Here is a 12,058-nt window from a genome sequence, read left to right as displayed (position 1 = left end):
AGTTCTGCCTCTGGGGCTGAAGTGTAGGTAAGATTTCATACAGTGACTTCACTTTTGGGGCACAACCAATTTTAAGTGCAAGTTTTGTCTGAGCAACAGCAGACAAGTGATCTTGCCACAGTAGTTTTTTTCTAGTTTTGGCTTTAACTGGGCAGACTGGGATACAAAAACTTTTACTCAAATGGCTTTTTTTGGGTAGAAATAGTTGTAGGTGTTTTTGAGAATTCCTATTTTTTGAGATTTATTACTTTTTACAATTATTATTATTTTTGAAGATTTTCTGTTTCAGGACTTTAAAATACATTGCATTAAAATGTTGCCTATTATCCTTTCTGCCCATACATACTCACCATCCATAAGGACGAGTCACGATTACAGGCTCTATTTTTTATTTGGTGACTAAAGTATAAAGATTATTCATCAGGCAGGCGAAATATTTGCAGCAGAAGTGATAATATTTGCACTTAAAACTGGAGTTCTATGGCACAAGCTTTCATATTTCACTTTCAAACCACCCCAAAAGGATTTTTATCAGTTAAGACTTTTGTCCCAGCACATCTAGAATGCACCTCTGTCAATGTCAGGTCCACCTCGAAAATAACAATGAGCACTGGGAATTTTGTTTATGGAATCAACAGAATTAGCCATTCTCATCATCTTACTTCTCAACTGTATCAAAAAACTAGTTAACTGAGTTAAGATTTATGTCCAATTTTCGCTATGTCCCTTCACTGTCTTACAGAGAATTTTGTTGCTAATTTAAATATTTAGTCTTGCATCAGATTTGTGTTCTCTGTGGGTTTTCTGGCTTGTATGTTGCTAACATTATAGTGCACACAAAAGTGAAGCCACCTTTTCTCCCCTGTTGACAATTGTTATGCAAATCTCCTTCATGTATGGAATTCTTATCTGGCAGTTTAATGCAGAGAGGAGAAAAAAACCTCAAAATAACAGCAAGTCTGATCAGTAAATACACGAAAGAAAAAAAATACAAGGCAAAACATGCAATAAGATTTCCCCATCTGGGGCTCACTCTGCTGAATACTAAATCCCAAATGGAATCCAGAATAACTGAACTAAAATGGATGCTGGTTCAACAGGATGATATCAAGTCGATATTCACTCTGCCAGTCAGCTGAGCAGCAGTGCTGGATCATTTATGCAAAATGGAACAAAACTTTATGGCACTTTAATAACATTTAAGCAGCAACTTTTCTACGTTGAGTCTTCTGGAAGGCAGGAGATTTGCTTCCAACTTTCTGCAGCAAAAGAAAAGCACTTCACATGAATCAGAATTGTTAAATTAAAGAGTACTCAATTGCAGAGCCTGCAGAACAAGGCAAGGAGGTGCATGCTGGAGCCCAGCCATCCTAAAGAAAACAGTGTAAATAAAGTTTGCTTTGAGGGCATGCTTTGAGGTGCAGATGATCCTGTAAACTAGTCCATGTTGCACAGAAAGACTTGAGACTTCAGGGAGAAGTACTCCAAGTGCCTGCAAAAACCCTACTCATTAAGCCTTAATGAGCCTTTTTATTTTTAAAGCTAACATTTTTCTCAGTCTAAAAATAGCCAGCTAATAATCTCTATATGAGAAACAGGCAGAGTCCAAGAAACAAAATGCCAACTTGTTTTCTAGCATTCATTCCCAGATCATCAATAAAATGATCCAAACTGACAAACACAGTTTAAATGGCCAAGTCTTTCAGGACAAATCTTACACAAAGCATCTGCAGCAACCATTGCATTTTCATTTCTCATATCCATGTCTTATTTTTTTTTCCTTCTTCCTCCCTTTAAGAAAGTGGTTTTTAAAACAAAGTTCCAATAAACCACCATATTAGGATGTTTATAATAGCTTAAGGGAAAGCAAAACAGGATCAGAAATTTAAACCTTTGTGGGCAAGGAAGTTACCCTGTTTCCATGCCCTTAAAACCTAGCCTGCCAAGAAGCTAAATATATCAAATATTTTTTAGCACACATGGAGTCTTCCAAGGTCATGGATGCATTTCATTTCCTCTAATTAACTGTTTTGTGAGATTCAGCCCTAATTTCTGTTAATAGTAATTGAAACCTTAGCACACATGCAAGCAATGTGTTTCATACATTGTTACATGATTGTCCCGTGTTCTACAGAAAAACTGCTTGAGAAGATGATCCAAATGAAAAAAAAAATGCACTGTTAGTTCTACTATTTTTTGGGGGAGAAAAAAAAAGGAAAAGGTTTTCAGTGAAAGAAAATAATCCAGAAGATTTGACACACTCATGGCACTGGGTGAGTAATTATCCATATCGAACAGGTCCCACCAGAGCTCATTTTGTGTTTTGATTTTGGGGGGGTAAGGGGTTAAAATGTGATCTACAATAGAAGGATCCCAGAAAAAGAGGAGTGATGAAGTTTGAACATAACTTTTCAGGGGATGTTTTCAGAAATCTGAAGAGGTTAAAAATCACTGTAACTAATCTCTATCTTACCTTCTCTGGGAGAAGTTAGACAGAAATGAAGAATTAGGAAAAGAAAATTCCAAAGGATGGCAGGCTTCTCCTTCCACATGGATGTACATTCATACTACAGCAATCTGAAGTACAAGTGGACTGCTGCTGCAAAGTAATCTAGGCCAAGATAGTAAAAGTTATACTTCTCCCTGAATTCAGAATTCATATTGAATTTGGACTTCCTATCCTAGTCCAGCCTAAAAAAATGGATAATTAAAATATTGCAAGAAGATACTTTAATCCACAGAAAGAAAAGCATGACTTTTCTTAGGAAAAAGATGCAAGACAGACTTTTTAAAAAGGGTTTAAGCTGGCATTCCCTTGCTGAATTAATCCTAAATAATGATTCTTAATCACATGTGAAATTTGATACCTGCATATCCCCTACCCATACGGATCCAGAATTCTTGCAGACTCAATTAACAGCCCTAAGGATTTAAGAATTATTTGCAGGGTGAAGAGTACATTTACCACATGGTAAAAATAAATTTAGCAGGAAGCAAAGTGGGAAGCTTTTATCAGGGACACTGTAATTGCTCTCCGTTCCTACAGCAGAAAGTAAAAAAAAATATAAACTGTGATCAGAGACTGATTTTGGTTAATACTTGTTTTCAGTGGTGGAATTTTACTTTTTTTTTCATTTATTCTGAAGTTTCCAAGCAGCTTGTGAAAAAAAATATGGACAGAAAACTTATTGCACCTCTACCAGTAGAATTTTAGAGGAAAGCTTTAACATACCTTTCTGTTGACTGGATGATTGCTGTCAGACTGTTGCAGGGTTCATCAGCTGGTTCGTATCTTTGTACTTTTCCGTAGAGAATTTTAAGGTAGTGCACTTAAAAAAAGCAGAAAAAAAAAAAAGAGTATCAATAGGAATGACTGTAGATAAAATTGTCTGTCACTTCCTATTGCAACACTGCAGCTTTGCAGTTATTTGAGATCTGACAGAATTGTGATAATTTGTGTTAAAGTGTTTGGCTTCAAAATGTTGATTTTCAGCCAGCACGGTTCAACTGTTTCAAAAAAAAAAAAAAGCAAAATTTGTGTTATATAGGCTGAATACATGTAAGAACATTTTAGGAAGATTTTAAGGAAGTAACTTTATGTTTTATAGAAAGGGGATTCAATTTGGGGATCCAACCATGTCTTTCACTTGTCTCTTTGGAACTACCCAACTTTTAAATTTTTCTAAAAGTCTCACTCAAATAACACATTTCTACCAAGCAGATGTTAAGACTTTTGCAGTTTCAGAATACAACATTAATTGATTATGCATATTCAGTATCACCATATGTACACAGCTAAATGTTTCTCTGCATCAAAGCATTGCAAGAAGAAAGCTGGGATTAATAGAATAATTTATTCTACTCTTTCGTAGCTTCGCATAGAAGTAGCTGTTGGGCAGAGGACTGGTGCTTCATCCTTTGCACCCATTCAAAAGGATGCATTTCCAGTGAGATTTTTTCTCAGATAGCCCCTAAATCACATTGCATTTTTGTCAAGCTTCCAGAACTGCCCAAAACACAGTTTTCTGACTTGTTGCAAGGATATACCAGTATTGACACGAGACTCTAAAATTATATTTTCTCCGCCTGCTCCTTCCACACTCCTCTTTTTATCCTTCCCTCTGATCTATATTGTATCCTTTTCACCTCAAATCTAAAACCTGATAACTCCTCTCTACATTTGTTCCCGTACTTGAGTCTGATCATATTTTCCTGATGGGTGTTTATTAATGAGAAACCTATTTTTCTGCTTGTTCTCTTCCTAAGATTCTCTTCAAGATGAACGTCCTAGTTCTAGAAGACAGAAGTGGTTTTGTTCAAAAACGCCAGCAAACTCAGGTTTGTTTCATTTTTTAAAATTATGAGCAATATTTTCTATTTTTTATACACATGTTCACAAAATTACAACAAGTAAGTGTTTATCTGTTCTTTTAAAAGGAATGTTAAGCCTAACAGCAGTCTTGTATAAAGAAATTCAACACCAAAAGAATCTGATGAGCAGGTACTCTAACCTACATGTATATATTTATATAAAAATCATGGTTACTTTGTGATATACTGAACTTTCACGAAACAAAAGACTGACATGCTTTTACTAGGAAATACATATTTTGAGTTGAATCATGTCATACTGCAATAAGGCAACAAAACCTCACCAGTGTTGTGTTTAAATCACCAGACCAAGTGATTCTGCCATTTTGAGACAGTGTTTGCTTTATTTAAAACATAGAATCTTCATCCACAACAGTTTCAGGCCTTTCTTTCATCTATTATCCCATAACATAAAAAAAAAAATCCAAGACAAAACCAAAACAATTCCAATATTATTTGAAGATGTGAGAATCCAGTAACTTAGATGAGATATGGTGATCCCAAGATGAAGAGGGTTTAACTAAATGTTAAGCATATTAATTAACCCTGAATCCAGCAATTTTGGCTCAGAATATGGGCAGAAAAGTATGATTATGTTTAAACATATCCTGTAACTACGCAGTTTTACATTCTGTTACCTCGCAGGATGCTTTACAGCTCACAGACAATATTTATTTTCTTCTTTATAATATAGCTCATTTGTTCTCCTCACATTTATTAAAGGTTTGTCCAGTTTCAAGGTGAGGGGCAGCAGAAAGCAGTCCTATGCATTTCTTCCTGCTTATCTTTCCTGAAAGGCCCAACTATTAAGTGGGAAAAGGATTTATATATCCTGTACTTCAGGCTCAGGGGACTAAAGCCACAGGAATGATCCAGGAGCATTCTGATGCTGCCATTGTAGCAAAGTTTAGCAAGAAAAGAAATGGTCAGTGTGATATATCACTGTGCTGCACCTGGCAGTGTCACAGTGTCATGCTCTGAAGTGGATATTGTAGCACAGGACACCAGCACTGACAAGGTGCCCAGTTCTCCTGCCAGTCCCAGAATGGAGCGAGCTCTTGTCCTCCCTTTCTCCCTCCAGTAGGGTTGGAACAGAGTGGAAACAGCTGTTCTAATTTTAAAACAGACATCTAACAGGGCAGGCTGAAACCACTCCACTTTTTACCTCCTATCCCACAGATGTTCATGGGAACACCTGGGCTTTTACCAGCAGGGTGAGAACAGCTGGCAGCAGCTTGGCTTCTGAAGCCCCTTCTTCCCCCCTGAGTGGGATTCACACACAGATATGCTCAGATCCCCTGCACAGTGCACTAGAAGGAATGTAAACACAGCATGGGCAAAACTATGCTCCAATCCTCCACACAGTGATGGAGATGGCAGTGATGTAGATTTTCCCAAACAAATGTTTTCCCTAGAACAAGCTGCATAGCTTTGACCAGGAGAAGGAAGGAAAATATTCAGTATTGCTTCATCATTTGCTCTTGACTGACATTATTAGTTGCATTTGCAGAGGATTGCTTCAGTTAGGAAAAATGACTGCAGCATTCCTTTTTCCTAGAAATGCTCCCACTGTTTCTGGAGACAATCTCATGACTTCACAGTGTTTCTGTTTGCCAGAAAAGCCATGTATTTCTCCTAGCTGCCTGCATCCTTTTCCAAATCAACTCGAGAGTTGAATCTTATGACATCTGGTTGCTGGTCTCCCTTGCCCTTGAAGTCCAGCTACAGTACAACACAATTAATTCAATCACTTGTTCTTTGTGGGAAGAGCTGGATAATGGAGAAATAAAACAAGAAGGGGCATCAACTGTAAAATAGCCAATTCCCAGAAAAAGTTCTGAGTTGCACGACACTGTGAGAGAGGCAAATGATAGAGCTGTGGAATTATGGCATTCCAGGGAGCCTGAGGTTGAAATACAAATCACCCTTTTTCAAGCTGTTGCTCCAGACTATGCAAATGCACTTATAACTTCATTTACTTGACATATTTCCTCCCCCCACCTTAATTTTACACTAAGATGACATTTTTCTTTTGAAACAATACAGAGTTTGAAAAACAGTTATTTCCTCAAGGAGAATACTCTTCTTGACAATCTTCACTCCTCTTCCTGCACACTGAAAACTGTATTTTTTCAAAACAGTTTTATTAATTCTAGAAAGCATTTAACTGCATGGGATAAAGGAACTTGCTCAAGACAGCAAGAAAATTAGTTTTTATTGGTTGATTCCTCAATCAAAATACAATAAAATAACTCTCACTCTTGTCCTCATCCTCAGAACCTCCTTGGTGGTCTTTCATATCAGAACTATTTATGCCAGATATTAGTTATGTCACAAGCCAAAAGGTTCTGAATTGCAATATTTTTAAAGCTGCTTTAACAGTATTGTGACATGGTCTTGGTATCACATCATAATCCTTTTTTACTGTTGTTGTTAATTAATGTCATTAAACTATTCAAGCAATACAGCTTACATTTATGCAGCTCCAGGCTGCAATTTGCATGTGATTACTCATATGACTTTAAAAGGGTTCATAAAATACTTTTTACACTCAGTTACAAGTGTGAAATACTACATATCAAAGGCATTTACCTAAAAATACGTTTCTCTATAAAAGTCAGTTTATACAATTAAGTGTAGTCCATAAAAAACCCCTTTCAGACAGGTTTGTAAGGTGAGGTAGTAACTCAAAAATTAAAAAACAGAAAATAAAAAAGCCACCAAAACCTTTGTTTACCTGATTCACAAACATAAATACTAATTTCTTATTCAGAAAAAAGCCAGGGAAAAATAACAATTGCACAGAGGTAAATAAAACCTGCTGATTTTATAACCACAAAGTTCATAATCCCTTCTTTTGAATTCTTAGTCCTCCTGGAAAACCATGTGGTTGCAATTTTGAACAGAAGCAATTATAATTGTTAAAAGTTTTGTCCAGAGAACCCCAACAAAAAGCACTCTGATCCAGCACACTGAAAGCCCGGGCTTCAAAGTGCTGCTTGGTCACTCCGGTATTTGATCCCTCTTTGGGGAAATGTACAGTTGGATAAAACCTTCTGATAAACTTTTTAAAACTTTCTTTCTGTCCTGCTTTGATGCCTCTTAACAAAAACCCCAAACTACTATGCTCCTTCTGTTTTATTCAGAGACTTACACACTCTTCACATTTACATTTCTTAGACTTGTTTCCAGTTTTAGTTTCTAAAAACTAGCAAGGCTGCTGATCCTTGTACTCCTGAATCTGTGCTGGATTGTTGCATTTTCTTATCAGCTCCTCAAGGTCTGATCACATAAAAATACATATTGGTATTTGCTTACACAGCTATTGCTGTTCTGCTTTCTTTACAAACGAAAAAAGGAAAGCTGTGTCTGGCAAAGATGTTTTTTCCCAATTGATTCAAATGTATTTCTATTTAGATAACATTTTGTAACCCAAAATACATTAAAAAACCCTTTAACTCCAATTTCTCTTTTCACACGTTTCTTATAGTGACTGAGTTTACATCCAGCTGAAACAAAGCTCTGAAAATCTTCAGTAAAAAGCAAACAATTGGGAAAGATCAGCATGAACTGGGAGCGATTCAGTCAATAGGATGAAGTGCAGAAAAGCTATTTCAGCTACAGAAGAGAATATGCACAATTATTTGATATCAGGCAAACTGAGACATAAAATCTCCTTTTATCAGCTTGTCATCTTAAAAAAAAAATTAAAAACCAAATCTTAAATGAGCATGTATAAATCCCATACAATTTTACAAGGTACAGAGATCAGTAAATATGTATGGCTAAGTCAGTGCTCAGCATAACTCCATGCTTTTCCCTTGGTAAGGATGCATTAGCTAGGGCTAGATGTAGCTATATAGTCTGAAACTGCACTGGACTTTTATTGCAGCTTCAGTAGATTTTGATCAGCCTGAATTTCATAGGGATTCATTCAAATCTGGAACAAGAAAAGAATCTTTTCTGTTCTAAAATGAAAATCAAAATAGCCAGTTACAACTCTACTACACAGGAAAGAGAAAGCAAGAGGAGGGGCTGCAATTCAGCCCCTGCCTGGGCCCTGCTCTGCTGCAGTTATACATTGGCAGCCTGGATCTAAAAGGGAAGGGAAAGGCAGGGGCAAGAACCACCCCAACCTGAAACAAATAAAAACCTCTGAACATAACCTGGCAGTGAAACAATAGAATTGGAGCACAGCAACTGAACAACAGGTTATCTGTGCACTCTGGAGAACATTCCTCTCAAATCCAAATTTGGCAGCCAGTTAAACAGGAGTAGAGTGACCGTAATTTGAATTTTACATGTCAAATTCTAATAAAATTCCCTTGATTTGTGCAAGCCTTCTCACCAACAGGAATCCAGCCGGATTGAAGTGCAACTGTTCTTGCACCATGGATTAAAAAAAAAAAAAGACAATAAATTAATGACAAGCAGAAAAGACTTCTTAGAGACATTTTTTAAGCTTCTCTGCTACATTTTTTACCACAAACCATGTGCACACATGCAAATTAAGTGGAAGTCAATGGAACATATGTAATCATTTGTGGAACTGTTCTATGTGTATACCAGTTCATACCACAGTATCACTATGAAAGTTGCTGTATCCATAGAAAAAGCTGGATTTTTTTCTGCTAGTAGAGTATATATTCCCCAAGCCAGGAACAATGGAAAACATTGAAATGTCTCTTCTGCTCCGACTGAAAAAATAAATATTTATGATATTGGCTAGAGTTAGAAAGAGCTGCTATTATTATCCTCCTGAGGAATTGCATTTAGGAGTCCTCCATAAACAAGGGAAAAAAAAAAAGAGATGGAGTCTCTTGGGAAGAAGTCATGAGTCATGACTAAGTCCACAGAAACAAAGAAGAGACCAGCATAATCTTCACAAAACTGGAAAAGGAAAACAACACAAAACAGGCAAGGTGAGGAGCAGAAACCTAGTCAGGGTTGTTGGATGAACTCCAGGGTATAGAAGAGAAATATTATGACAGAGGTTCATGAACATCTTTCATCCCCCTGAATGTTTCAGGCAGATGAGAGAAGACAGACAAAAGGAAGATTTTTGTTGTTGTTGTTGAAATTGGGTATTTTCATGCCATTAAAATAAAGCTTCAGGTTGTTTTAAGACTCCCCGAAAACTAGAAGTTTCTTGTATTGCTTCTATCATTTTTGGAAGGGTTTAACTGTAGCCCTTAGACAACATATCCATGGAGCAATGTGAGGAATTTGTTAGTCAGTCACTTGCCCTCAAACAAGACAGAAAACCAAACATTCAGGATGTTTCTCAAACAGATGGGATTTAGATTCCTACTACTGTGAAGCAGCAGCAGAGGAAAAATGCCAGAGCCAAAGGAGGAAAGCGTGTCAGTGCATAGTAAAATCCTTGGAAGCCACTGCCTGTGGGCCCAGGAGTCTAACAAAAGCCTGAACAAGAAGAGTATAATCACATTTGTGGAACAATTGGAGAGCAGATTGTTTGTTTAAAGCTTTATAAGCATTAAGTTGTGAGGTACCTCATCCAAATACCTATTGTTTGCTAAAACATATAGTGAATTCCAGTTTATTTCTTAGGCCAAGAATGAAAGTAAGTATCAGCATGATTAAAACCAAACTATGCTTGCACTATAGAACAAAAAAAATGATTCACTTACCAGATCAGTGCCACATAAACAAGAAAATGTCTTAAAATAAGAGCACTATTTGAAAAGTTCCAGGATTTCCTCAAATAAAGCTTAGGATTATTTTCCTTCTAAGAGTGACTTAACAGTTACTTGACATTTTGCTATCCACGTTTTTAACACTTCAGTCAGAAATCTAAAGATGCCTTTGGACAAAATATAATTCTATGTATCAGGTGTGGTTACCAGAGAACACCTTGTGTCCCTTCTCAGCATGGTAAAATTGCCTTGCCTTTTGTGTACACTTTAATTTGCTTGAATATTTTGGTGACACGTTATCACAGGTAAATTTGGTTATATAATGGCTGACTGGGATTCTACTCACCTGCAGAGAAATAAATGGTAAGAGTTTACTTACAGTTTTCATGTTCTGTCCCCCTGTTTATCCAGATCAACCTACAATCCACTGGATTTCATATGCTCTGTTTTTAAGAGGAATTCTAGTATTTTGTCAGGAACACTGTTCTTATAAATCAATTAGACATGGGGTGCAACAAGTACTTTTTTAAAAAAAGAATTTTTACTAAACAACTGGTTAAAAGTGGGTGCATAAAACCTCAGCAAAACCTAAGTGGAACCAAAGAGGAAACTGGGAGCTGTCACCCTTGCTGTCACTAGGGCTAATAAAATGTTACTTCTTAGTCAAATCAGAGGAATTTTAGAACAATTCTACTGACTGTTAGAATTATTTAACTCTTGCAAGGCAGAGGAACAAGAAGAGGGGCAGAAGGGTTGTTTGCATACCCATGGGAGAATGAAGATACCGTATCGCAAAGGAGGAATGTTAAGCAGACATTGCTCCCAGGAAAGGACCTGAAGTTAACAGAAATCCTGAACACAAGTTAATATATTTAACAAACAGGATTACAGAATATTTTACTGATGAAACATTTAACAAAAAGGGGAAAAGACCCCAAACACCTCAAAAAGCCTTCAGCAACATGAGAATTAATAATAAGCCAGGAGAAATCTAGAGTCACTGAAATTGGACCCAAATGTGTATCCAGACCCTGAACCAAATTACTGAAAAATAGTTCAATGTTTTCTATCCTGAAGACACATTTTTTGCTCTTTTCAATCATTCAGATATGATTAAAGAAACCCACACATGTTCTACACTCAGATAACCTATATATGCAATTTTAAGGAAAGGAAGGAAGAAATAAACTGCAGATGCTCTTTTTAAATCTATTAGCTGTTGAACCCATCTGCTGTCTTCTCTGGGATAACTGCATGTTTACCCTGCAGGAGTAAATTTATTCTCTTCCCTATGAACTCAAAGTCATTTATTGACTTTTTAGAAAGCCCTCTTTTGAACATGTCCAGTCCTCATGCTCTAGACCAAACTGAGCTAAGCCAGCTTTAAGTGAGATGCTGAAGATGGTCTGGGCATTGCAATAACTTCATTAACTTTGTGCTGCCATTGCTGGGCTAGTGCTGCCTTAGTACTGGTATGTCACACCCCAGACTATGGTGAGCAAGGCTCATGGTTTTATAAACCCTTGCAAGGCAAGTCATCTGAATAAGCAGCCTGAATTATCCTAGTTCAATGTAGTCCTTGTATAATCCTATATTAGCCTATAAAAGTGAGATCTGGTGGAGTAGTATGCTCAGTTGATCTGATTCACACAAGTATAAAACCAGAAATAAAATGAAAATATCTGTCTCAAATTTAATCCCTTACCTTGCTGAGGTCTCTCTTGTTTCTTTCATCTGAGATGGATTCTTCACATACAGAGTAATTTCTTTGTTCATGACTAGAAGAGGAGATAATGCCACACCTCAAGTACACAGATACGACTATTTAAACAGTGTTTTTGAATGGCATGAGAAATGCTCAAATGGGGAAACTTTGCAAAAATGTTGTCATCCTCTGTACAAGCAGGAATATAGCATCTGCATTTGTCTTCTATATAACTCAGGCAACAATATCCTGGCAACCACATTTCAATGGAACAAATCCAGGTAATTAAAATGACTAGATCTAGAATCCATCTCTTTTTATCATC

The 12,058-nt window shown here is 36.8% G+C and overlaps 1 protein-coding gene across 4 annotated transcripts in view; it reads right to left on the bottom strand.

Moving 5' to 3' along the window:
• Window positions 1–11,837, bottom strand: part of MRVI1 (murine retrovirus integration site 1 homolog) — a 76,743-nt gene extending 64,906 nt beyond the window's left edge. The window contains exon 1 of one of the 4 annotated variants that reach the window (XM_027651298.1): window positions 11,734–11,837. The gene's annotated coding sequence lies outside the window, so the exon portion shown is untranslated. Of the gene's footprint in view, window positions 1–1,123; window positions 1,143–3,232; window positions 3,454–11,733 lie in introns of those variants that run through there. The other 3 variants (XM_027651303.1, XM_027651304.1, XM_027651300.1) reach the window with 3 other exon arrangements.
• Window positions 11,838–12,058: the final 221 nt, after the last annotated feature.

Source organism: Corapipo altera, unplaced genomic scaffold (assembly GCF_003945725.1).
Source record: "Corapipo altera isolate COAL_440 unplaced genomic scaffold, ASM394572v1 78, whole genome shotgun sequence".
NCBI lineage: Eukaryota > Metazoa > Chordata > Aves > Passeriformes > Pipridae > Corapipo > Corapipo altera.
The sequence above is the reverse complement of the archived record's forward strand: the minus strand, read 5'-3'. Positions and strand labels throughout refer to the sequence as shown.